General features: G+C 46.4%; 1 long non-coding RNA gene across 2 annotated transcripts; it reads right to left on the bottom strand.

Annotated features, from left to right (window-relative positions):
• Positions 1-5,178: 5,178 nt before the first annotated feature.
• LOC121832672 (uncharacterized) lies at positions 5,179-19,935 on the bottom strand. Of its 2 annotated transcripts, XR_013042846.1 has the most exons (7): positions 19,413-19,931; positions 18,110-18,197; positions 16,680-17,489; positions 13,463-13,673; positions 12,446-12,546; positions 5,981-12,164; positions 5,179-5,519 (listed from the first exon to the last, which is right to left on the bottom strand). It is a non-coding gene; the product is annotated as an uncharacterized LOC121832672 (long non-coding RNA). The 2 variants fall into 2 exon arrangements; XR_013042845.1 differs by having other exon boundaries at positions 5,179-12,164; positions 19,413-19,935.
• Positions 19,936-25,267: the final 5,332 nt, after the last annotated feature.

Raw genomic sequence — 25,267 nt, forward strand, 5'->3', positions numbered from 1 at the left:
AATACAGTGCTCTCAGATGAGGGTGTCAGATTTCCTAGAACTAGAATTACAGTTGGTTGTGAACCTCCGTGAGGCTGTTTGGAATTGAACCTGGGTCCTCAGGAGCAGCCAGTGTTCTCAAAGGCTGAGCCTCTTATTGTGTTTTTACGTTGCTGAGGCTGGCACTGTGTTCAGTGAAGATGGAAGAGAAAACCCTCTAGTCTGAACTTTCCTTGCAGCTAGGTGGGCATATCATATATTAGATAGAAAGAAGTGGGTTTGGAAAGCTCTCTGAAGGAAAGAGCAGCTTGGTCCCTTGGCCATTTCTCTTTTTCTCGTTTTGAGTCATTGAGTTTTCTCTAAGCAGCAGAATAGTGTTCTTGATTCAAGAGATGTAGCCAGCTCCTCGTCTCCCACTGTCTGTGATGTAAACATGCAGCGAGGGCCATCATTTACTCTGTTTGAAGACTGCTTACTTTTCCAAGAAGAAAAATATCTGCATTAGCTTATGAGGATGGAACCAGAAAAGAGGGTGTCAACATTGAAAAACAACACCAGAGCCTTGCTTGAGTAATATTTCTGTTCTTTTTTGATTATTAATAGAGCACATGACCACCTCTTCCTGGGGACTGTTGACTGTTAAGTCACTGTGGGAGGGGGTACCACTGTCACTGGGGGTCGGCTGGAAAGAAGGGGTCAGGAGGAAAAGGAAGGCTCTCAGAAGTAATTGGGGTGAATATAGACATCATATATGTGTGCGCAGCCCAACAGGTGAAGGAAAAGAGCATGTATAGTTGGCTACAAAGTTAAGCTATCTCATTGTGCCATAGGATGGAAGAAACTACAGCTTCCATTTGCCCCCCTAAAAGCTGTGTTCTGAAAGTCGCGCTGAGAGATGTGTGGCCAAGGAATGGCGGCAGCTCACAGGAGGCAGGCAGGAGAGATCCTAATGAAGTCAACACTCCAGACATAATGGCTCAGCTCCATCTTGTAATCCCAGCACTCAAGAGGCTGAGGCAGGAGAATTGCTGTGAGTTCAAGGCACCTAGGCTACATACAGAGTTTCCGGCCAGTCTGGGTTTGTCTGTCTATACCTGATCTCAAAAAAGTTCAAGATAAAACAGTTTATTTATGATATCAGACACTTACAATACTGTGAAATTCATTTTTCTTGTTATTCTTCACATAACAAGTTCTCAGAACTTGGTTCCTCCACAGTTTAGTCATATTTTATAACTGTCTTACTGTCAGGGCTGTGGAGACCAACTGTGTTCTGCCTCAGTTTCCCTTTCTCACAAGGATGCTGTGGACTAGTGTTTCCTGTTGCTGCTGGGTCTAGGTTTTCCTGTCATGATGCCCTTGGGTTTCTTATCTCAGTCCAGCTGGGAGAGTGGGATTGACTAGGAGGGCAGTTGAGACTGTTTTACTTTCAGAGTCATCAAGGAGTGACTTCTAAGGAAAGAGGATTGTAGAGAGTTTCAGTGCACACAAGAGGAGCAGCTTGTCTCACCCATTGTTTATGTTCAGTGCTTACAGGGGCTCCTATTTTGTCACTGGAGTCTCATCCAGCCAGCTCCCACCTTTTCCAGGGTTCCGATGAGGAGGAGAGAGGAATAAGAATATTGGATAGAAAGATAGTGAAGAGATGAAAGACAGAAACGTAGGACAGCGTCAGGAGGACCTGAGTCAAGACCCAATGGCCGTTTATTCAAAAGGTCTTTTTATAACAATGCCAAGGGCAGGGCAAAAGACCTCCCCTCTGCTAAATCAAAGCACACCACACAGCCAAGTGTAGACCCTTCCAAACACCTGGTAATCACGCCCGTGGTCAAATCATCCCCTTATGCAGCCCTGCTGGGTAAAGCAAGCTCAGACTCTCTGACCCTGAGTAATTTGGGCCCCCACATCAGATGTTGCAAGGCAGGAAGGACAAAGGCCAGGGAGACGCCATTGCATCACTCTGTTACTGCAGCGTGGAAGTTTATTTATAATTTTGAGTAGAAGTACTCTATTAAATTTTTCAGTGTTAGGGGCATAGCTCAGGGGCTGAACACTTGCCTGACATGCCCAAGGCCCTGGGTTTGATTTCCATCATCAAACAGAATAAAATAAAAAAAACAAAGGTTTATAGAGTCTAATAGTTATAAATAATAGGCAGGCAGGAATGCACTATGCACATGGTTTATGCCATGTTCTGGAAAATAATGTGTAAACAGGATTCAGCGTCCCCACAATAACAGCTAACTCCCATAAATGACATAAAACTGCTTTATCTTTCACTTTTTATTTTGAGAAATTTCAAACCTACACATTTGAAAGAGCACATTCATGTGCTTCACCCTGAGTTGTTAGTTATTGGCCTGTTATTCAGCATTTTGCCAAGTTTGCACTCTGTACACACACACACACACACACACACACACACACACACACACACACACTTCTCAGCTTGAGTGAGAGCTTTATTTATGCTAGGGAAAAGTTGCTGTACCTCTCAGATGCACATCCCCGGCCCCCACACCCATCCTTTCTTCTGAATCACTTGACAGTAATTTGCTTAATCATAACATTTTTATCCCTAAACACTTCTGTTGTCTTCTATATAATTACATTGCCATTATATTGCCTAAAAAAAAACCTAACATACCAAGAATATATATACCCTTTTTTTGTTGGTACTGAAGAGTGGACCCCTATCAGTGAGCTACATCTACAGCCTAAAAAAAATCTAATATTGATTCAATACTTCTCTCTCAAATACAGTCCATCTTCAGTTTACCCAGTTGTCCCAAATAATATCTTACTTAATTTTCTCCCAGTTCTGGACTCATCTTGGGACAATAATGTACTGATAATGTATGCACTTGTGACGACATTTCGTGAGGAAGCACAGATGGTCTGTTTCTACCATTTTTATCAATACTAAATTTGATCACTGTTGCTGTCACATTTGTGCTGTAAAGTCTTCCCTATCTCTTTATGATAACACAACACGGTGGGAGAGGTGTGAGTAATGCTTTAATACTATAAATATCTGCCCTCCAACAGATTTTTCACCCCGTAATTTTAATATACCTGAGAATATTCCCTGGATGTGTTGGGACACTGGGCCTGTAAAATGGCCATTTTCTAATTGTTTATCTGTTCCGTATTGAAAGGCAGCCTCTGAAGGGCTCCCTGCTTCTTTTATGTGAAATGTCACCATGACTGATGAATTCATTTATGCAGTGTGCTATAATTATTACCATCATTAAATTTTTAGCATTATGCTCAAATTGTCCTGAACTTGGCCAGTGTGAGGCCCCATAAGCTGGCTCCCCATCAAATGGCCCACTTGATTTCCTTCAGGCACAGCAGCTTCAAGGACCAACCTGTATTTCCCTGCCCAGATCTGGAATCACTCATTTCTTTACGAAGTCCTTTTATGGACAATTGCGTTTCTCCATAATGTAATGAGACTACTACTGTGCCTGGCTTTCAGATAATAATGTGATCAACAGACCTAAAAAGTTCAAGCAGGACACAGATTTTTGAGACTTTAGAGTAAATCCTGTTGAATGTGTATAGTAACTCTTATATTTAAAACCTTTGACATCTATATGCTTAAAAAATAAACAACAAACGTCCCAGGCTGTCACTGGATATGGTGGCCAATCTCAGTACATGGGGGGAGGACACAGGAGGATGAGGAGCTCAGACTAGCTTTGGCATGTAGCAAGTCTGAGGCCAGCCTGGGTTACTAATCCCTTGACTAAGTATGTATGGCCCAGGGATGTGGCTCAGGTGATAGACATGCCCAGCATGCATGATGCTCGGGTTTGATCTGTAGCCCTGCGTGAGACTGGGCACTATGATGCAGACTTGTAATACCAGCACCTGGGAGGTAGACAGTCAAGGTCACCAGCTATACTGGGTGTTCAAGGCCAGACTTGACTATGTCAGACCCTGTCTTGAAATAAAAACAAAGACCTCAGATGCAGTGTATAGTTGAGAAAAATGCTACAGTCCTGATATGAAAGTCACCAGGAGAAACTAATAAAAAGTTCTCATTTTACAAGCATCCTCTATGCTCACGTTTGGAATCTAGATAATCTAGGAAGACCTGAATACTGTCTTATTTTATATGTGTGGGTGTTGGGTGTTTTGCCTGTGTTTGCATGCCTGCTGCCTATGGAGGCCAGAAGAGGGCATCAGATCATCTGGAACTGGAGTTACAGGTGGTTGTGAGTCACTGTGTGGGTACTGGGAAGGGGACCCAGGTCTTCTGGAAGAGCAGCCAGTGCTCTTAACCCCTGAGCCATCTCTCCAGCTCCAGAATTTTTAAAGATCTAAGTGTGTATTCTTCCTCGAATGGGAGACATATCAAGATGTAGCCCAGGTGTAAAGAAAGCATTTGCCCATAGACACAAGTCCCTGGGTTCAATCCCAGACTGCAGGAGGAATGAAAAGCAAGTTTATGTGTGTAATACTCGTAATATTACAAAGTGTGTAAAATCCATACTTATGTAATCTACAGGTCTATACTTAGGTCCTATAAATTACACATCAAGTTCATGTTCCTGCCGCCGTCTCCTTTGTTCTGAGTTGTTACCCGTCAGCAGATCACCTCCCATCCTTTGACTTCTAGACTTTGGGCCCTCAAACACTTCCTTCTACCTCAGCTGGAGAGTTCCCAACTCACTTTTTAACCAATGTTTATACATGTGTATGGGTGTCTCTGTGCCTGTTCATGTGCATGCTGGTACCCATGGAGTCCAGAAGAGGCGTCAGATCCCTTGGAGCTGGAGTTACAGGTGGTTATGAGCCACCCTACATGGGTGCTGGGAACCAAACCCTGGTTGTCTGCAAGAGCATCCAGTGCTCTTAACCACTGGGTCATCTCTCCAGCCCCTCACGCATTAAAAAATTATACTTGCTTGCTTATTTGTGTATGTGTATTGTGAGGACACACCTATGCCATGGTGCTAAAGGAGGTCGGAGGAAAACTCAAGAGGGTTGATTTTCTCCTTCCACCATGTGGATTTCAGGGATCAAACTCAGGTTATTAAACTTGGCGGCAAGCATCTTTGCTCCCTGAGTCACCTCACTGGCCCCTGTATCGCTCATTTGAACCCTGACTGCACCTGCTACTGGTTCCAGCTGCTACTGATTCCCACTTACATCTAATTCTGGGAGACTCTAGACTTGTTTCCAGAAAGCTTTGTTTCTCTTCTTGCTCACTTTGGATTTATTGCTGTTTTGGTAGATCTTCATACGGTCAGAGCAACCTTCTTCCCATGGTGTTTTCTCCTTTTCTGGGTATCTTCCTGGTTTTCTGCCTTTGCCCCCAAGTGCTTCTAGAGTGCCAGCCTGCTCTACATCTGTAGGAGATGCCACTCTTCACTCAGAGCATCTACCACTGAAAACGCTCAGACTTCCAAGTCTTTACCTCTTAAGCACAAACACATCTCACATGCAATGCGTCCCAAACATCTTCATTCTTCCGGCTTCCTAAGTGACGCTGCTCTCTCCTGTAGTCACACTTTCCTTTGGGCCACCAGCTCACACAAAAAAAATCAAAACAGAGACGTATTAATTATAAAAGCTCGACCTTAGCTTAGGCTTGTTCTTAACTAGTTCTCATAACTCTAACTCGTATTTTTATGTCTATGTTCTGTAGCGTGGCTCTGTCACCTTTGCTCTGACTCCCCATCCTGCTTCCTCTGTGTCTGGCGGGCGACTCCGCCTTTCTTCCTCTCTGAGTCCTCTCTGTCCCCAGTTGTCCTGTGTAATCTCTTCCTGCCTGGCTATTGGCCATTCAGCTCTTAATTAAACCAATCACGGTGACATATCTTCACACAGTGTAAAGGAATATTCCACAACACTCTCCCAAGCAGCTCAAGGCCTTCCAGCTCCTGTGCTAGTGCCACGGCCAGGATTACAGACATGAGCCACATCTGACTTTTTCATGTGAGTTTAGGTTTTGAACTTAGGGCATTAGAGTTGTGTAGCAAATGCTTACCTGGTGAGCCATGTTCTCAGCTTCTTCTATACTATTCTGAGTGACTGAGTGAGATAGGCAGCCCTGGAGAAGGAGAAACCTGGAGACCCATGGATTTTGAGTGATCACTCTTGGCTATTACCTAGGAGACCATTAACGAGACAGACAGGATTATCCAAGTGAGAGGTGATGGTGGTGGGAGTTGTAATGGGGAGACAGCAAGACGTCCTTGGATTCTAGGTACCTTTTAAAGGTAACACTAAAGGCTCTGAATGAGGCTTGTCAGAGAAATGAATGCATCGAAGGCTAGATGAACACAATCCAAGTTTCTGGTATAAGCAAACTGGAGGATGGAGTGTCAATTATTGACTGGGGGAAGATATGGAAAGTGATGGATCTGGGGAAGTTAATAACAGGGGCTATTGCTGGCCTTGGCCTCCTGAGTTGACTTGCAGCCGAAGTGAACAGTTCCCAGACACCGACGGCTCTATCTCAAGCCTGCTTGCTTCCTCTAAAACCCTGCCTGGGGATTTCTCTATAGCCCAGGGACTCAGTCAGCAGGGTTGTACTGGGATCTGGCTCCTCCCCTTCCCCGGGAGCCCTCCCCCAGTGAGGGATGGCATGGGAGCTCCTGGGTAAGTAGCCCAGCTGCCCTTTTATGGGCGATTCTGAGAGGCTTACAGGATTCCTCAGAGGATACCACCAGACTTAGCTGCAATGTTCCCCGGTGCTGACCTACTTTCTAAAACACCTTTTCTTCCTTTGCATTTTATTCCCTTTATTTCTTCACAAGTGAGTGAAGACATGATAACCTCCCAGGGAAGCTAGATTGTTTGTTTGTTTTGTTTTTTTGAGACAGGGTTTCTCAGTGTAGCCCTGGCTGTCCTGGAACTCACTCTGTACACCAGGCTGGCCCCAAACTCAGAGATCTGCCTACCTCTGCTTGTAGATGTAATTCTAAACAGTCTTATTAAATAAGAAACACAGAGCCAAATAAAGAGTTAAAAGCCCAGAGATTGAGCAGTAGCCAAGAGCTAAGACCACCTTATCTTACCACTGCCGTCCTTCACCTGAGAGAGACCTTCTTCCTGTGTCCTGTCTTTTTATTGCCTTTCTGTTCTGCCTTCTCATTGGCTCTAAACCCAACCACATGACTTCCTTGTTACTGCCTGTCTATACAGACCTCCAGGTCTCTATGGTTTGTACTGAGATTAAAGGTTCCAGTCATGGCTTGGCTGTGTCCTTGAACACACAGAGACTCTGCCTGCCATGTGATCGGATTAAGGGCATGTGCCACCACCACCAGGACTTCTGCTAAATGGCTTGCTTTTAGCTCTGACCCCCAGGCAACTTTATTTATTAACATACACAAATAAAATATCACCATATCTGCTTCCTGAGTGTTGGGATTAAAGGGTACCACGGCCTGGCCAGCACATACTCTTAGTCACTACTCAAGCTCGTTTTTGTTTTTTGAGACAGAAATTGACGCTATAGCCCAGGCTGTCCTGGAACTCAGAAAGGAAGTTAGGCTCAACTCAATTGAACGATTCTTCTGAAGCCCTGCCTGGGCTGACTCTGACTTGGTGGCTACAAGAACCTGGCTGCTTGATTCCAGTGGATGGTTTAAGATGACCCCTGATAATAGATGGAGACTATGGTCTCAGCTGGCTGCTTTAAGAGACTGCAGATGAGATGCTCATCTACTCCCACAGCCTCTTCCTCTTTCTGGGGTTCTGCACACGCATCAGGGTGGCAATCCAAGGAGTATCGTGAGGCCTAGAGTTAAGTCAGAGCCACTTTTCATCAAAGTCATGGGGGCTAGACCAGATTCAAAGGGTGACACAGAGATCCCACTTCTTCATGGAAGGAAGGCCAAAGTCTCATTGCCAAGGTGTGGGCACACAGAAAGGGAAGAATGCTGAAGCCATTTTGCCATCAATCCAGCCCATCTCTTCCATATCTCCAGACTGCCACTGCTCTCTCTGAGTCGCTGCTTTGGGGGATCCAGACAAAGCTGGGGTGGACGAGGACCAAACCAGCATGAACAAGCGGAGTTTGCGGTGCTTAGTGGAGAAGTCTAGATGGAGGATTCTGTTTTGTTTTGTTTTATGAGACCGTTTCCTGATGCCCATGCTGGCCTTGAATTGCTGAGTCTCCTGCCTGTGCCCCACCCCCCAGTGCTGGGGTTTCGGGGATGCGCCACCATTCCTAGTGAAGTGGAGATCTTGACTCGGCAGGTAGATACACTAGTCCGAAATAAAGAACAGTGGTCTGGGCTGTAGAGTCGCTGAGTGTGTGCATTGACCCGATGGGTCTGCGTGAGCAGGGAAGGAGTGTGTGCAGTGGGAGAAGATGCTGGAAGCCTTAGCCGTGAGCCACCAGGTCCGTGTCAAGAGGTCAGGAGTAGGCCAGAAAAGGACACAGATGAGGCCACTAATAATGTTCTAGGGTGACACTGGACCAAAGAATGAATATTTCCAAGAAGGGCGACAAGCTGTGACAGGGAGGAGCAGTCCATATTCTCTCCATGTAAAGGGACCCACGTCACTGCTGCCAGTATGCCAACACTGTATTGTCACTTCTTTTTTTCCGTCCTTCCTTCCTTCCTCTCTTCCTTTTCTTCTTCTGGTTTTTTGTTTCTTTGTTTGTTTTTGTTTTTGTTTTCCAAAGCAGGGTTTTGCTGTTTATCCCCAGCTGTCCTGAAACTCTGTAGACCAGGCCTCGAACGCAGAAATCTGACTGCCTCTGCCTCCAAAGCACTGGAATTAAAGGTGTGCACCAGCACACCCAGCTAGATTCAACCTTGTTAATATTTGTATTTAAAGGGAACATAAGGGCAGGAGAGATAGCTTAATGGGTAAGAGTACCCATGTAACTTGCTCACAACCACCTGTAACTCTGGACACACAAGTGGCATGTACACATAAATATAAAGAAATAAAATGAGACAAGATCTCACTATGTAGACCAGGCTGACCTGGAATTCACTCTGTAGACCAGGTTGGCCTCGAACTCACAGAGATCCACCTGCCTCTTCCTCCTGAGTGCTGGGATTAAAGGTGTGTGCCACCGTGCCTGGTCAAAGAATTGTGGGGGTGGGGGTGGGGCTGGAGGTGGTGTCGCACGCCTTTAATCCCAGCACTTAGGAGACAGAGGCAGTTAGATCTCTGTGAGTTCGAGGCCAGCCTGGTCTACAGAGTGAGTTCCAGGACAGCCAGGGCTATACAGGGTCTCGAAAAAACAGAACAAACAAATAAAACAAAAGAAAAAAGTGAGACCGTTTCCTGTCTTCCTGGCTCTAAGATATTGGCAGACAGCAGGTGGACCATGTCCTGGCACCAACCCTTCACCAAGATGCCTGAATCACATCCCAAATAAATGCCAGCACTCAAGCCAACCTCAGGGTCAGCTTTGGGAGAGTCCAGGTCAAGACAGGTTCTGAATCCACCCGAAGGTCTGGCTGTCCAGGCTCACAGCTGGCAGCAGGCTCTTCACAGCCACCCTCCCCGTGCTTTGCACAGGGCAGTGTCTGAGTGTGTGATCCCGCCCACCTAAGACGCCCACATCCTGTCCTCGGTTTCAAGTAGTGAGAGAAGAGCCCACAGACAGAAACCTCACCCCCCAGACCTTGTGTGACGTGTGCGACGCACGTGACCGACGTGCCGGGCAATGGAACACAAGCCCCTTTCTTGTGCAGCCTTCTTCCGGTTTTCCTTCCCTACTTCCATTCTCAAGGTGAGGTTCCAACATCATCAAGAGTGGGCTTGCTTAATTCTGTCTCTCTGGGCCTTTGGGGCTTCACTAGCTTGCGTAGCTTCAGGAGGACCGCTAATGCGTCGGCTTCAGTCAGCGGGCTCCCCTGAGGAGAGGAGACACTGCCGCCTCCTCTACATTAATCCCACAACTTTACAAAATCGGACTTCCACAAAAGGATGCGACAATCATCGGAGATAATCTGGGCAGCAATTACATCTGACAAACGGGAGATTCGATTCTTTCAAATAGTCATGGAAAGCAAAATTGCTTTCATGTGAAAAACAACACACACACACACACACACACACACACACACACACACATGACTTGAGCTTTTAGTATCAGTTACTCATAACACCTTCCATTCCCTAGACTCACTTCTAAATAAGAAAGGTCACTCTGCATGAAAGCGGACCGCTCAGAATTAGTCTAAAACTCTCAGGACCGTGAATTCTTTATTTGATTTGGAAGCAGTGCTAAGCCCTCTCCCCAATGTTTAAAGAGCATTGACAAGGACAGTGGCAGAAGAGCGGGGTCGCTTCCGCTGCTGTCACGGCAGATGACTGCTTATTGTAAAGTAACTCCAGAGCCTTCGGCTACAGCCACACAGTCTGTGGTGACTGAGTAGTGATGGCTCCTTTGGAAGAACGACTGCAACATCTGCACCCTGAGGGAGGCTTGGTACCCTGTCATTTCTCACTCCTGAGCCTGTTTTCTCGGGGTGTCTCCACAGTGCTGGATACTTCTTTCTTGGGAACATATCAATTTTAAAAAACTGACAAGTAATTTGATAAAGAGTCTAGTGAATAGTGATGTAAACAAACCAGTGGCTTGATTGGAAATGACACCTAGAGATAAAACATTGGCGTTCTGACATCACTCACAAACGGCCTCTATGGCGAATCTATACATCCAAGCGTCCAGGGGCCACAGCAGCATCCCTGGCAGCTTTAACACCACACGGGATGGACTGCTACTGGGCACCATACACAGTGATTGTCCAGTAAACACTGGTGAAATGAAACCAATAAATGTGTGCATTCGTAATGCAACTTATTGAAAGTACCTGCTGAGGGGCGCTGGCCACCCGAGCCTGTGCCCGCTGAGGGGCGCTGGCCACCCGAGCCTGTGCCTGCTGAGGGGCGCTGGCCCTTCTCCCCATCCCCTCTGTCTTGCTAAAAAGTGTTGGATGACATTCCTAAAGCTGGCCACCAAGGTCCATTCCCTTATTTGGCCAATCTCTTCTCCTGAAGTCGACTGCCAAGGTCTGGCTATCAAAGTATTGAAGTCCAGCAATCAAAAGCTCCCTTTGGCTGCCCTAATTAACATACCTAATCAAAACTAAACACCCTCATCCTAACATGGGGGCTTCCCCTTTTACCTTCATAAACCGCCATTTGCCTATGGGTCATGTCTCCTCTCTATCCAGAGGCTGTCCTTTGTCCCTCTGGGACAAATCCCCCTGCCCCCTTCCCCTTCTCCCTCATCCTCTGTCTCCTGTCTTTGTCTCTTATCTCCTGCCCTCTGTCCCTCTGGGGCAAATGGATCTCCTTTGTGCTGAGGACTTGACCTTGCGGGTCTGAGCAGGTCCTTTCACCTGCCCCTCAGCTGAACCATACACTGGAAACAGTGATTAAAAAACTGTTCCCACCGCGGCTCCTGTTGCCACCGAGGGCTGTTCGGATGTCTGGGGCCTGGACCATGACCATGACCTGAGCCCATGGTGGTGTCCAAGGGCCACGCTGGTCTGGATGGCCTGTGTTACCACAGGGGCCATAGTGACCTCCGGGCCCAAGCTGCTGCAGAGGGCAGTGTCTGGGTCTGTGTTCCTGCTGAACTGGGGTCTGTGGTGATGTCCGTGGCCGGTGTTGCCACAGGGGATCGAAGGGACCAGGCATGTTGAAATCCAAAGGCCGTGTGAGCCAGGGTTGCGCTCGTTGTCCCTGAGATGGCTGGCCCTGTCCCTCACTGGACACTGCAGCTGGAGAGCTGGCCCTGCCCCCATGGGAGAACTGTCTCCTGTTCTTTTCCCCCCACCGGACCCTGCACTCCAGATGGCCCCATCCCTCACCACAGGCATGATGGCGTGGGCCTCGGAGAGCTGGCTCTCCCCATCACCGGAGAGGATGGTCCCAGCGGCCCAGACCAATTAGCTCAGCTGCCACCCAGACCCACATCCTGGGTCTACCCCATCTGTGACCTGCTGGAGCTCATGAAGGGACTGGTCCTGTGGAATGACAGCTGCGGGATCTCCATGACTCGGAGCAATGGCAGGATATCCGTGAGCAGTTTCCATGAGGGTCCAGAGGTGATGGAGTGCCAGAGGCCTTGAACCAGACCGATGACTCATTGCGATGAACATTTTGTGGGTGTGGCTGATTGGACAAAAGAGTGTACTTCATGACACACCGCAGCTCCGGATGCCGCTAGGATGAATGAAGAGGTGCTGGAAAGATGGAGGAGCCAGGTGGGCTTTTTGTTTTTAATTTTTTTTTTTTGAGGGAGAGAAGGGAGAGATGAACCCCTTTTAATGACACACACCAGGAGCGACTGGGAAGGATGAAAAGAAAATGCTGGGCCGACCCTTGAGTGGTCCCATGAACTTAGGAACGTTTGGAGTCCCAAGACAACTGAAGGGTTTCTGAGCAAGGTCACTGGAGCTGTGAGTGCTGGAGGTGGAGAGAGTCTGAGGGTGAGGAGGGAGTTACAGGCAGACAGCATGCTTACCTGCTCCAGAGCTTAGAGAGCAGGAATCGGCAAAGAAGGAAATCCCCCGGTAACGTTCTCCTAACACAATTGGGTACTTCTCTGGGAGCCACAGCAGCGACCTGGGGGGAAGGAGTTTTCAGGTTGCCTGTTTATATACCCCTCACCCTGCGCCTCGAGTCCACACCGGATGTAGCCACGTCAAAGGCCTTGCCTGGGCTGTCAGTGGAAGCGGATTCTAGAGCAGAGGCTCGCTCGGCTTCCGCCCCACCCCGCCCACCTCCATCCCCAGTCTGATAGGTGCAGACTCCAAGATATATCACAGCCTCCGCAAGGTCACAAAAGCCACTTCTCCCCAGTCCACATGGCACCGCATTCGCCCGCCCTCGGCAGCAGGAGGGGAGTCGCTCCTCCGATTTCCATGGTTGCAGAACAGGTTTGACTCCTTAGGGAAGCGTTCATCTGCACTTGTTTTTATGTCCAGCAGGTGGCGGTAAGTAAGTGCCCAAAATGGCAGAGAACGCCTCTCCTCCAGAGGCCTCAGAAGGGAAAGAATATTTAACGATTTTAATTAAATGCCAACCTTTAAAATATTTAAATTTTGTTTAAATCATCATAAAATGAGAGTCGTAAAAAAGCTCCTAAAGCTTCAAACAATTAAGACAGAAGTAGATATCCTAATTTTTAAAATAAAAATAAAATCCTTAATTAAGCAGGGTGTTTGATTTTTTTTTTTTATATTAGAAGTTGATGCCACTGATAGGGCCAATGGTGAAACAGACCAAATAGTCTTCAGAGGATCCCAGGAGACAACTGTAGGGCACCAGGACGACGACCCATCTGAAACCAAGGGTCTCCCATTTCTCCCAAGGCCAGCTTGTCAGAGCCCAGGTGGGTTCTCCCAGGCAGTAGGAGAGGCTGTGCCATACGTGGAGGCCAGGCACAGGCCACTGGTTTTCTTGGCACCTAAGTCCAGACACCCCGACACAGCAGTGTGTGTGGACACTGTGGACAGGGGTGGTTAAGCCCTGGTCTTACCTGACACAGTGGTGTGTGTGGACACGGTAGACAGGGATGGTTAAGCCCTGGTCTTGAGTCTGTTTTCTAATAAAAGTGCAAGGAAGATTTTTTGCTGGAATGCTCACGTATGATGTGTCCATCGATGGCAGGATGTCTCCTCTGCCTTCTCTTGCAGACCCTCGGCTTGTATGTTTGAGCAGTCTGTCCTCAAACGGCACTGGGTATTTGCCTGAGCCCACGGCAGGAAAAATAGGTTTAGAGTTTGCTCAAGGCTAGTGTCATGCTTTCACACTGGAACCTCTCTTGGGATGAAAACTGTATAGGATGAAACAAGCATCCTCCAGTAGCAGGAGTACAGAGAAAACCCGTGGCCGTTTTCTTGTGGAATGTCATTGGATTTGATACAAGAGCTACAGAACAGAGAGAGTTACAAACACCAGTGTCTTCAGACACACACCAGTGCCTCCTGAACCGTCCACCTCCATGGTGAAGGAGCTGGGCAGCCTGTCAGCAGATCCTCCCTTGCGTGTGATTAAGGTTGGGTTGTTAGGAACTACGAGGACTCAACTTATCTTTTAGTCACCCAAGGGGCTAAATTTCATAAATTTTCACTGATAATCCTAGCATCTAAAAATAATACAAAATCTTTTTTTGTTTGTTTGTTGGCAGGCCTGAATAAACTATGGAGACTAGGCTGGCCTTGAACTCACAGACTAAATCATTAATATTTTTGTATTAAAAAAAATCTAAATATAGCTGGGTGGTGGTGGCAGTGCACACTTTTAATTCCAGCACTTGGGAGGCAGAGGCAGGTAGATCTTTGAGTTCAAGGCCAGCCTGGTCTACATAGTAAGTTCCAGGACAGCCAGGGCTACTAAAGAAGCCCTGTCTCCCAACAAACAAAAACAAAACAAAACAAAAAAAAAAAACCAAAAACAAACAAACAAATAAACCAACATAAATGTAATATATAATGTGACACCATGCTCAAACTCAGGTCCTCTGGAAGAGCAGCCAGTGCTCCTAACCACTGAGCCATCTTTCCAGCTCTGATTTTTTTTTTGTGCACCATTTAAAATTTTTTTAAAATTTTATTTATTTTATTTTACAATACCATTCAGTTCTACATATCAGCCTCGGGTTCCCCTATTCTCCCCCCTCCCACCCTCTCCCCTTATCCCCAGCCCACCCCCCATTCCCACCTCCTCCAGGGCAAAGCCTCCCCTGAGGACTGCAATCAACTTGGTAGACTCAGTCCAAGGCAGGTCCAGTCCCCTCCTCCCAGACTGAGCCAAGCGTCCCTGCATAAGCTCCAGGTTTCAAAACAGCTAACTCATGCAATAAGCACAGGACCTGGTACCACTGCCTAGATGCCTCCCAAACTGATCAAGCCAATCAACTGTCTCACCCATTCAGAGGGCCTGATCCACCAGCTCTGATTTTTGAAATGGGGTTTCACTATGCACCCCGGGCTTGTTTGGAACTCATGATCCTTCTGCCACAGCTTCCCAAGTGCTGGGATCACTGGCATGTTCCTCCATGCCTGTCACCCACCTATTCTTTTAACAAATGCTGTATTTATGGGTATTTGCATTGTTTTCAATATTGTGCCATTACCTACAATGCCCTTATTACGATCAGTCTATGAGGGTCTATTAAATGGAAAACAGAATTTATTAAGATATAAACTGAGGAAATACAGTCATGAATACAGAACTGAGTAGATAGCTGAAAGTTGTCCTCTGATCGGACCGGGAGCGAATCCACCTCTAAGGCAGGAGCAGGGAGCAGGGAGCAGGGGCATGTGACCCTTCCCCCTTCTCTTATAAGAAGTCACCTACAACGGCAGGAAGCGCCGCCTCCTTCGGGGCCCTATAGCCAAGGTCATGGGTGGAGCAAATACCACTACAGGCCGAACTAAACATACTATACATATGTCTCTGTACCCTTGAGTGGTTATTTCATATTGATTATTTGAACAGTAAAAGTAGAGGTAAAAATTGGTGGATCAAATAGTATGCTTAGATTTTTAAAAATAATTTATTTTTATTTTATGTGCATTGGTGTTTTGTCTATACGTATGACTGTGTGAGGGTGTCAGATCCTGGAGTTACAAACAGTTGTGAATTGTCATGTGGGTGTTCGGAATTGAACCTTGGTTCTCTGGAAGAGCAGCCAATGTTCTTAACCTCTGAGCCATCTCTCCAGCCCCTAAGTGCTTACATTTTGACAAGCATTGCCAAGTAGTCCCCTGAGGAGGTCAGACCACTCTCTGCTCTTATATAAACACTCTTGAGGGTAAGAACCTTTTTAGACTTCTGTCAAGTTGGCACCCTTCTCTAAATGAAATCCTCTTCAGAATATAAACGTAAAGCAAAAAGGGAGCTTTGTTGTAGTGGAATCTGGTACAGGGTGGGACACCATTAGCTTGGCCCATGTGGCACTTCCCTTAACCTCTGTGGCATCTTCAATGTAGCTTCCTGGAGCACAATTCAATATAGGCAGTTCCCTTTTTTTTCCTAACATAATGTACTCTTAAGTATATTTGACTGGTAGGGCAGTGGTGGCATACACCTTTGATCCCAGCACTTTGGAGGCAGAGACAGGCAGTTCTGTGAGTTCGAGGCCAGCCTGGTCTACAGAGTGAGTTCCAGGACAGCCAGAGCTACACAGAGAAACACTATCTCAAGAAAAACAAAAACAAAAACAAACAAACAAACCAAATCAAACCAAAAATTATTGTGAAATTTCCAAGTACATCTCTATTTCAGTCACAGTTTTCAGGAATTTAGTCCTAGCACTTTATTTTTAAAATTTAATTAATTGATTTATATTTATGCTTTTGTGTATTTTGTTTGCATGTATGTTTGTGTACCATATGTGTGCCTGGTGTGAGAAGAGGGCCTTGGATCCTGTAATTGGCCTTTCTTTGGACCGCCAGTTTCCAAATAATAACATGGAGATTTCTTATTAAGTATGAAAGCTTGGCCTTAGCTTACATTCATTCCCAACTATGTCTTTTTTAAAATTTATCTATTTTTATTTTATGCACATTGGTATTTTGCATATGCATCTGTGGAGGATGTCAGATCATCTGGAACTGGAGTTACAGACAGTTATGAGCTGCCAGGTGGATGCTGGGAATTGAACCTGGGTCCTCCGGAAGAGCAGCCAGTGCTCCTAACCACTGATCCATCTCTCCAGCCCTCCCCCAACTATTATAACTTAAACTAACCTGTTTTTATTTGTAGCAGGGTTCTTTGCTGTTGCTCCCTTTGGGGGTGGGGGCCAAGTAGGCGCAGAGTCAAACCACACAGACTCCGGGAGAATGTCGAAACAAGCAGCTCAGTTTATTCAGGAAGAGGCAAGCCTTATATACCCTCCACCCCACCCTGGGGGCAGGTCTGATGAATATGCATCAGCCGGTGTGACATAGCTGCCTCTCATTGGTCCAGGTCATCTCCAGATCATGTTTCAGCTGCTGTTACTAAGACCCTTAGGCAGACCCAGGCTGGCTCTCAGAAAGTATCTTTTTTACTTGTTTGGGCCTTCTGGCTCTCAAGTGGGTTAGGGATGAGTCACCCCACATATATTGATCTAGATTCTGCCGCATAGCTTGTTTCCTCTCCTCCACACTGTCTGTCCAACTTGCTCCACGTCTCCCTTGCTTACACCCCGCCTGCCTCAGATTCTTCCAGAGTTCCTCTCCCTGGAAATCCTGCCCAGTCTCCTGCCTCCTGTTGGCCGTTCAGCTCTGGATTAAACCAACCAGAAGGAGCCTTCGGCAGAGACACATCTTCATAGTGCGCAAAAAAAGCATCCCACAACAGGATTTCCTGGAATTGAATTGGAAATACAGAGGGTTGTGAGCTGCCACATGGGTGCTGGGAACTGAACCCAGGTCCCCTGGAAGGGCAGCCAGTGCTCTTAACTGCTGAGCCGTCTCTCCAGCCTTGTCAAGCACTTTAGATGTGTTGTTTCATTGGTTTCTTTTCACTTCTAATAAGCTGACTGTGGCTGAATTCTGTCCCTCTCGGGCAGCTGACTGCAGAAAGAGGAAATCTGTATCAATAGTGCCAGTACCTTCACTTCGTCCCCTCACTGTTATGAGAAAGGGGCAAAGTACAACAAAACATTTAAACCATCAACAAAAATAGCGAATGCCACCAAATGCCGCCAAAAACAGAACCTCAGAGCTTCGCTCTCTCACCTTACTATGTTTAAAAACATTTCCTTAGTGTGTATATGTGTGTCTGAGTGTGAGAGCATGGCATCAAGTGTGTGAAATGCCAGTGGAGGTCAGAAGAGGGCATCAGATCCCCTAAAACTGGAGTTAAAGGTGGCTGTAGGTCACCATATGGGAGCTGGGAACTGAACCCGGGTTTTCTGCAAGAGCAGCCAGTGCTCTTAGTCACTGGGCCATGACTCTAACAACCACACTTTAAACCATTGATGCAGTAGCTAATACAAGCCTGAACTGGAGGAGAGGAGGCTGTTATGTGACTATGTATATAGATACAAGGGCACATATACCATGGTGACACATTCCTTTAATCTCAAGAACTTGGCCTGCGGGTGCAGGAGGAGTTCAAGACTGGCCTGGGCTGCCCAGCAAGACCAGTCTAAAAAAGAGGTGTGTGAAAGTAGACAAAATTAGAAGCCTACCTACATACAGCATTGCAGCTGACGACTCCGTCCAGTGGTTTACTGGTGCTCAGTCATTGTATCAGACGTTAACAGGTCTTTCTCCACCCTCCAAGGTAAACAATCAAAGCAGAATGCATGAGTTAAAAAATACATAAGCCGGATGGTAGTAGCACACACCCTTCATCCCAGCACTTGAGAGGCAGAGGTAGGCGGATCTCCAAGTTTGATGCCAGCCTGGTCTACAGATCCAATTCCAGGACAGCCAGGGATACACAGAGTAACTCTGTCTTGAAAAACAAACAAACAAACAACCCTCAAACATAAATAATAATTTGTACTAACAAATCTCAGAATCCTGATACCCTTCACAGGGTCTCATATACGTAAGCTGCATTAAGATTTCTCTGGATGGAGGCCTCTGATTATCAATGCTCCAGGAGACAGTGAGTCTCTCTCCACCATTATCCTGTTTTTGGGGTTTTTTTTTTTTGTTCTGTTTTGTTTTCACACTGAAATCAATCAAGGCTGATTTCAAGGTTGCATCACGTAGGCATAATTAGACTTATTATTTTGAGCCAATCAGGCATATAGTTCCTCTTTTTGTTATAGTGTAACGCTTCTTAGAAGCACCCAGAGACCCTGGTTCTTACAGACAAGAGCAGAACACAGACAACGACCTAGAGGAGCAGACCTTTGGCCTCAATCAGAAGCTCATTGTGAAGGAGGAAAACTGGAATAGAAAAACACACAAAAGAGACTAGAATGTTTTATGCACTGATCCAACAAATGCACAATGCCCCATGAAGCTGAATGCTATCTGCTACAGGGGTAAAAATGCACCAGCCACCGTGAGTACCCCAAGTTTATCAGCTCACTGGGGAAGCAAGGCCTACCCACCAAGAAACTTCTTGACAATGTAAACATGACTAAAATGTGGCATGCGTTACCCAGATTACAATTGCTTCAGAAGTTCAATCCCTCAGCTCAACCTGTCTTGTGCCCTACTGTCTGGTCTAGGTGTTTCACGCAGTCAGTCACGTGCCCCGCTGTCCTGGGGTCTCACGCAGTCTGTCACATGCCCCGCTGTCCCGGGGTCTCACGCAGCCACTCCCACGCTGGCATCAGAATCCTGTTGTTCTCCTTTCCTATCTGACCGGAGAGCTCTTCTTCCCAGTGCTGGGCAAGGGCCACGGTCTGCCTTCTCAGCTTCCTCTCCCAGGGCGCTAAGGACTCTGCTCAAGACAGCGCGAGTTTCCCTGACTTGACTCTGCCAGACTTTCTGTGTAATACCTCACAGGAGCTCTCCCATCTTCCTGCTTACCTGGAGTCTCTATCTCAGCGGAGCCTTACTGCCCAGTCTCGGGGCGGATCCCTGCTGCCGGATTCCCTCCATTGCTGGAGGAGGCAGAACGTCTGCTGTCTACGCGCATCCGAAACTTCCTGATTCCCTTCTTCCCTTCCAGAACGAAGTCATCTGCCGGCCGCCGCCGATCCTCTCCCTTCACATTGCACCAATTCTGTGTATTTCTGCATAACAAACACCACAAGGCTGATCAGATTAAAGCACCCTTATTACCCCAGTTTCCTCACGGTCTGGATTATGAGATCTGTTCAGACCGGGAAGTGCCGACTTCGACTCTCCCGACCAACACTGTAGCTATCCGGAGGCCTGAGGGGGCTGGAGAACCCGTGTGCAAGGTTGAATATCCTCACAATAGGACAGCCGGTGTCCCCCAGAGCAAGAACACTGCGTGTGCAAACAGGAAGTCCAGCGCCTCTTAAGACCCACTCTCAGAGGTACTCCCCACCACCATTGCCTATTCTGTTTTCTAGAAGGAACTGACTAGCCCCACACTGATAGGGGTATCATTAGTTTACATCTGTTAAAAAAAAGAACCATATATTTTTGTGGATACACACACACACACACACACGCACGCACGCACGCACGCACGCACGCACGCACATACGCGCATTGTTTTTGGAAATAGGGTTTCATTGTGTAGCCCTGGCTGTCCCAGAACTCACTCTGTAGACCAGGCTGGCCTCAGACTCACAGAGATCCTCCTGCCTCTGCCTCCCAAGTGCTGGGATTAAAGGTGTGTGCCACCACGACTGCCTATGGACATATTTTAAAACCCCCACATTTCTCAAAGCAATTTTTCAAGGCTACTGGTCTTTCAAGCTACATCTCTGCTCTCTTCCTACTTCCAGGACCACGTTTCTCAAAACAGTGATCTAAAAGGCCCTTCCCTGCATTCTTAGCACTTATCATTCAGCAACTGAGAGCTCGAACTGAACACAGCTGCTTCGGAGAATACATCCAAGTGGGTACAGTGGCCAGGCAGTGGCACACGCCTTTAATCCCAGCACTCGGGAGGCAGAGCCAGACGGATCTCTGTAAATTGAAGGCCAGTCTGGTCTACAGAGAGAGTTCCAGGACCGGCTCCAAAGCTACACAGAGAAACAAAACAAAACAACAACAAGAACCCCAAGTGGGTACAGTGTTCTCTGCTGCACACCCCTAGCCACAGCCCAGCTTGTCATCTCCCATAGTTCTCTCCACGCCTCAGCCAACAGAATTTACCATTCTGCAAGTATGACTCCAGCTTTCTTGCCTGCCTCTGAGCCGCTGCTTAGACGCCTGGCCTCACCAGGTCAGGGTCTTCTCACCTTCTCATTTGCCAACCCTGTTCAACCCCGGAACCCCTCGGTTTTCCCTCCTCTCTCGCGGCCGTCGGCTTTACTGTTGCAGCCTGCTTTTCATCGTGGGCCTGGCGTACATCTCTATATTTCTTTCCACATCCCAACAGACTAAGTCCTTAATCTTTTTTGACTGAATAAATTTACCTAAATGATTAAAATTTAATTTTGCTTTCATCAAAAGGCAAATTAAAGTCCCTGTAATCTCCAATTCTATTAAATTAATACATTGAGCTAAGGGGAATTGCAGAATGGTCTTTGCTTTAGAAGAATACAGATTTCTTTTCTATTATTTGAACAATTTTAATGGAATGATTAAAATTAAATCATGGTTATTCACCAAAAGGGTATGCTTCTGAGGTATGTGTGCATATAATAAGTATTCTTGCAATTCCTGGTCAACATGAAATTTCCATGGAAACAGATCTCACACACTGGAGAAGAAAGGAATTAGATTGTGTTTGAACTGCATTTTGTCATCTCCATGGAGCTACTAGCGAGTTCAGGGAAACTGTAATTTAATACCACCCAAATAAGGACATAGTATCTAATGCTTTTTAAAATGGCAGAATCTGCTATTAATTTAAATTTTTTATTAATGTGGTGGCAATATAAAAGGAACTTTTAATATTTCTTGGCTCACGCTCTAATTTCAGTAAGTACAATACCTTTTGTCTCTTTGCCAGTGCAGAAAAAGAAAAGAAATGAAAAGTTCAGTGCAGAAAGGATGGTATTGCTATATTTAGCTACAGGTAAAGTCATTTGTTCTGGATGTCAATCAACTTTTTTTTTTAAATTTTTACTTATTTTTTTAGATGAAGTCTTACTATGCAGCCCTGGCTAGCCTGGGACTCACTGTGTAGGCTATGTTCAAGGCTGGCCATGAACTCAAAGCAATCCACCAGCCTCTGGCTCCAGAGTGCTGGGATTAAAGGAATGTGCCACCATGCCTAGTCAATATTTATTTTAAAAAATATCTCCAGTCTTGCAATGAGATGCCAAGTAATTTTGATTCCTGATATCATTAACCAAACAAAGACCATTTAAAAAGCATGTCTAAAAAATCTTTTTCACTGACTAACAGTACAGTGAATCTTTTTGTGAGCACTGTAAAATATACTCAGGTTCTGAAAATCATTAGAAAACCTGTAGGCAGCTGAGAGGTGGTGGTGCACGCCTTTAATCCCAGCACTCAGGAGGCAGAGGCAGGCAGATCTCGGTGAGTTCAAGGCCAGCCTGGGCTACAGAGCGAGTTCCAGGACAGGCTCCAAAGCTACACAGAGAAACCCTGTCTCGAAAAAACCAAAAAGAAGAAGAAGAAGAAGAAGAAGAAGAAGAAGAAGAAGAAGAAGAAGAAGAAGAAGAAGAAGAAGAAGAAGAAGAAAGAAAACCTGTATGCTGAGAATTCTCCTCTCTATTTGTCTTTGGAATATTAATCTACCTTTATAGAGAAATGTTCAAGAGCCATCATAAGAACCACTGGATTTTGATGTATTACATATCAGTTGTGGACTTTCATTTTTACATATCAAGGCTGGACATGATGGCACATGACTTTAATCTTAGCGTTCAGAAGGAAGAGGCAGGTAAATTACTGTGAGTTCCAGACCAGCCTGGTCTACATAGAAAATCCCATGCCAGCCAGGGCTACATAGTGAGGAATCCCCAAAACCTGTCTCAAAACAACAAAAATCAACAACAACAACAAAAAACAAATAAATAAAAACAAGCCAATATATCAGACAAAAGGAAAGTAGTTATAAAATCCACACACCTTTCACTAAAGGCGCACAGACTCCTAAGTACAAGCGGGCTCGTCTCACACTGCTTGCCTCACAGTCATAATCAGTGCTTGATTGTAGTCTGTTTTGTTTGGTTTTGTTTTTTCAAGACAGGGTTTCTCTGTGTAAGAGCTCTGACTGTCCAGAAACTCAATTTGCAGACCAGGCTGGCCTAGAACTGACAGAGATCTGCCTGCCTCTCCCTCCCAAGAGCTGGAATTAAAGGTGTGGGATACCATCACCCAGTGGTGGCAGCAGCGAGGGCTTCTTCTTCTTTCTCCCTCTCCCACTGCCTCTCCCTCTTTTGGTGAAAGCTGAGACCTTTATGCTGAGATCAGTGGCTTCAGAAAGCTGCCCTCAGGCGCCCTCTCCCCATGTACACCTCTTTGCACACCACGCGCAGCAGGAGACCCTCACTAGACATCAGCATCTTCATGGTGGACTTCTCAGAGTCTTCACTGTAAGAAACACATCTCTAAACTTCATAAATTACCCACTTGGTGGTATTCATTTTTAGTAACAAAAAATGGACTAAGAAACATTTATTAGCAGGAAATAAATGAATCAGGAGTATGCCACCTCCTCTATAAGTCAATTCTCTATGCCAAAACTCACTTGCACAAAAGAATCACACCCTTACTCTGCCCGTGGCAAAAACTGGGAAGGGTTTTCTTTCTCTGTCATACATGACAAAAGACATCCATGAGACAGCCACAGGGGACTGAACTTTTGTAACAAACTCACTGTCTTGATAATGAGTCCACACACACACACACCCCAAATAACCAGTCTTCAATCTAATCACTTAAAAATGTTTGTTCTTGTGCTGCAGGCTGTGCCTGGCTCCTTCATGCACTACCATTGAGCTATCTCCATAGCCCTCAAATCACCTCTAAAATTCTCCTCTCTCAGTATTTTGGCACTGACTTCTAATAGATGAATTGTGGGGAACACATTCAACACCAGCCGGAGGGTTGCCTCCATGCTCCGCCTCTTTCTCTAGTCAGGGAAGAGCTGCCTCCAGGACTATGACTCTGTTTGCACTTGGGATGTTTTGGGCTCCCTGTACACTCAGCTGTTTACCTGGCAGCAATATCCTACAGGAATGAGAGCTCGGCGTGCGGACTTTGTCCCGGTTACTCCTGTCTCAGCCGCCCTTGTCTGGCTCTGGCTGGAGCAGCACGCAGCTCAGAAGCTTGAGATGTTTAAGCACTGACCTTCTCACGGGCTGTGGGATTTGGTGGGGGGTGGGGGTGTTCCAGGAGCTAGGGACTGGATAGAGAGGTGCACTTCTCTGCTCCTCCTCCGTGTCACTCAGCCGATCATTCATGTACGTTGATTCTCCTAGAATTTCTATAAGGAGAACCAGCCGCTCGCGGAAGGGTCTGCCCAGGGACCGCTAGAGCTTGTGCGTGCTGAGCACACTCTGATACTGAGCAGTATGTAAGACTGTGTGTGATTCAACAGACAACAGACCCAAGGTCCAAAAGAAGAGTGAGCCTAAAATCCAAAATGTGACAGAGGTAAAAATGAGTAAAAAATACTCAGGCCTGTGCATGCTCTTTAATTAAGCCAATGAGCCTCTTACATCCCTAAAGAATCCGTTACTTTTGGATTCACCCCCCAGCCTTCTCCGTCCTCCTCTGTCCTAAGGTGGGTCCACAGGGACTGTGTAAGTGCCCACCCCACCTGCACACTATCTTTTTTTTTTCTTGCAAGTGCAGTCCTGGAAAGAAATTGGAAAGGAAATGAGGAAGGAGTATTTATTTCTCTGGCTCTCTCCTTGCCACATAGCCGTAAGCTGGTTCTTTCCCTGCCAAAAGCTATTGTCCACTTGGTGGCTTCCAGAACGCAGTTCTCTTTAGTGTTTAGCCCTTTGAAGTTGAAGGTTGAGAAAAACTCCGCCCCTCTTCAGGTTGTATGAACTACTTCTTTAAATAAACAGCCCCACCACTGGACTTTCCTCAAGTACCTACTTTGAGGGGAGGGTTTCCTGGATGCTGGCAGGTACGGATGGTATTGACTTTCTATAAGAAATCCTAGAAACATGTTTCTTGTGTGTCACAACTCAGCTATACAGTAGAAGTCATACCACAGAGGCAGGGTTTTCTTTACAATCAACCTTCTCAGTCTCCCAGCACCCCGTACACCTCAAACTCATCGTGGAGGCAAACTGCCTCCTCCCTGCCCTTCCTCTCATCCTGGAGAGGACCGGAGACTGCAGGCACACTCGGGACCAGTGTGTCTGACTACCAGAAGTTCGGGTGGATGGGTTTTCAGCCCCACCTCCCTGCTCTCCACGCCTCTTCCATGGGCTCTTGCAGTGGGATTCCGGACTTTTACAGCCAAGGTTACACTCATGGTCGGTACATGGAAAGGGGTGGAGAGTGCAGAGTTAACATGGATGGTGCATCTAAGTAACCAGCACAAGTCATTTGCCGAGGCTTTTAATCACCCCACATAAACTTGAACACAGTGTTTTCAGAACTAAAAGCCTCAGGGTTAATCCTGAAAACAAAAAAGAATATCATTTGATAATCTTCAGACTCTAGCAAAGACTCTATCAAGAGATTATTTTAATTGTTCAAAATTAAGAATTAAAATCATGGAGTTAATAAATACACGTTGTGAGCATGCACTGTCTACCAGTCATTTAAAATATTTAATTCTAAAAACTCTGAATATTTGGTAT

This window comes from Peromyscus maniculatus, chromosome 10 (assembly GCF_049852395.1).
Source record: "Peromyscus maniculatus bairdii isolate BWxNUB_F1_BW_parent chromosome 10, HU_Pman_BW_mat_3.1, whole genome shotgun sequence".
In the NCBI taxonomy this organism is placed as follows: Eukaryota; Metazoa; Chordata; class Mammalia; order Rodentia; family Cricetidae; genus Peromyscus; species Peromyscus maniculatus.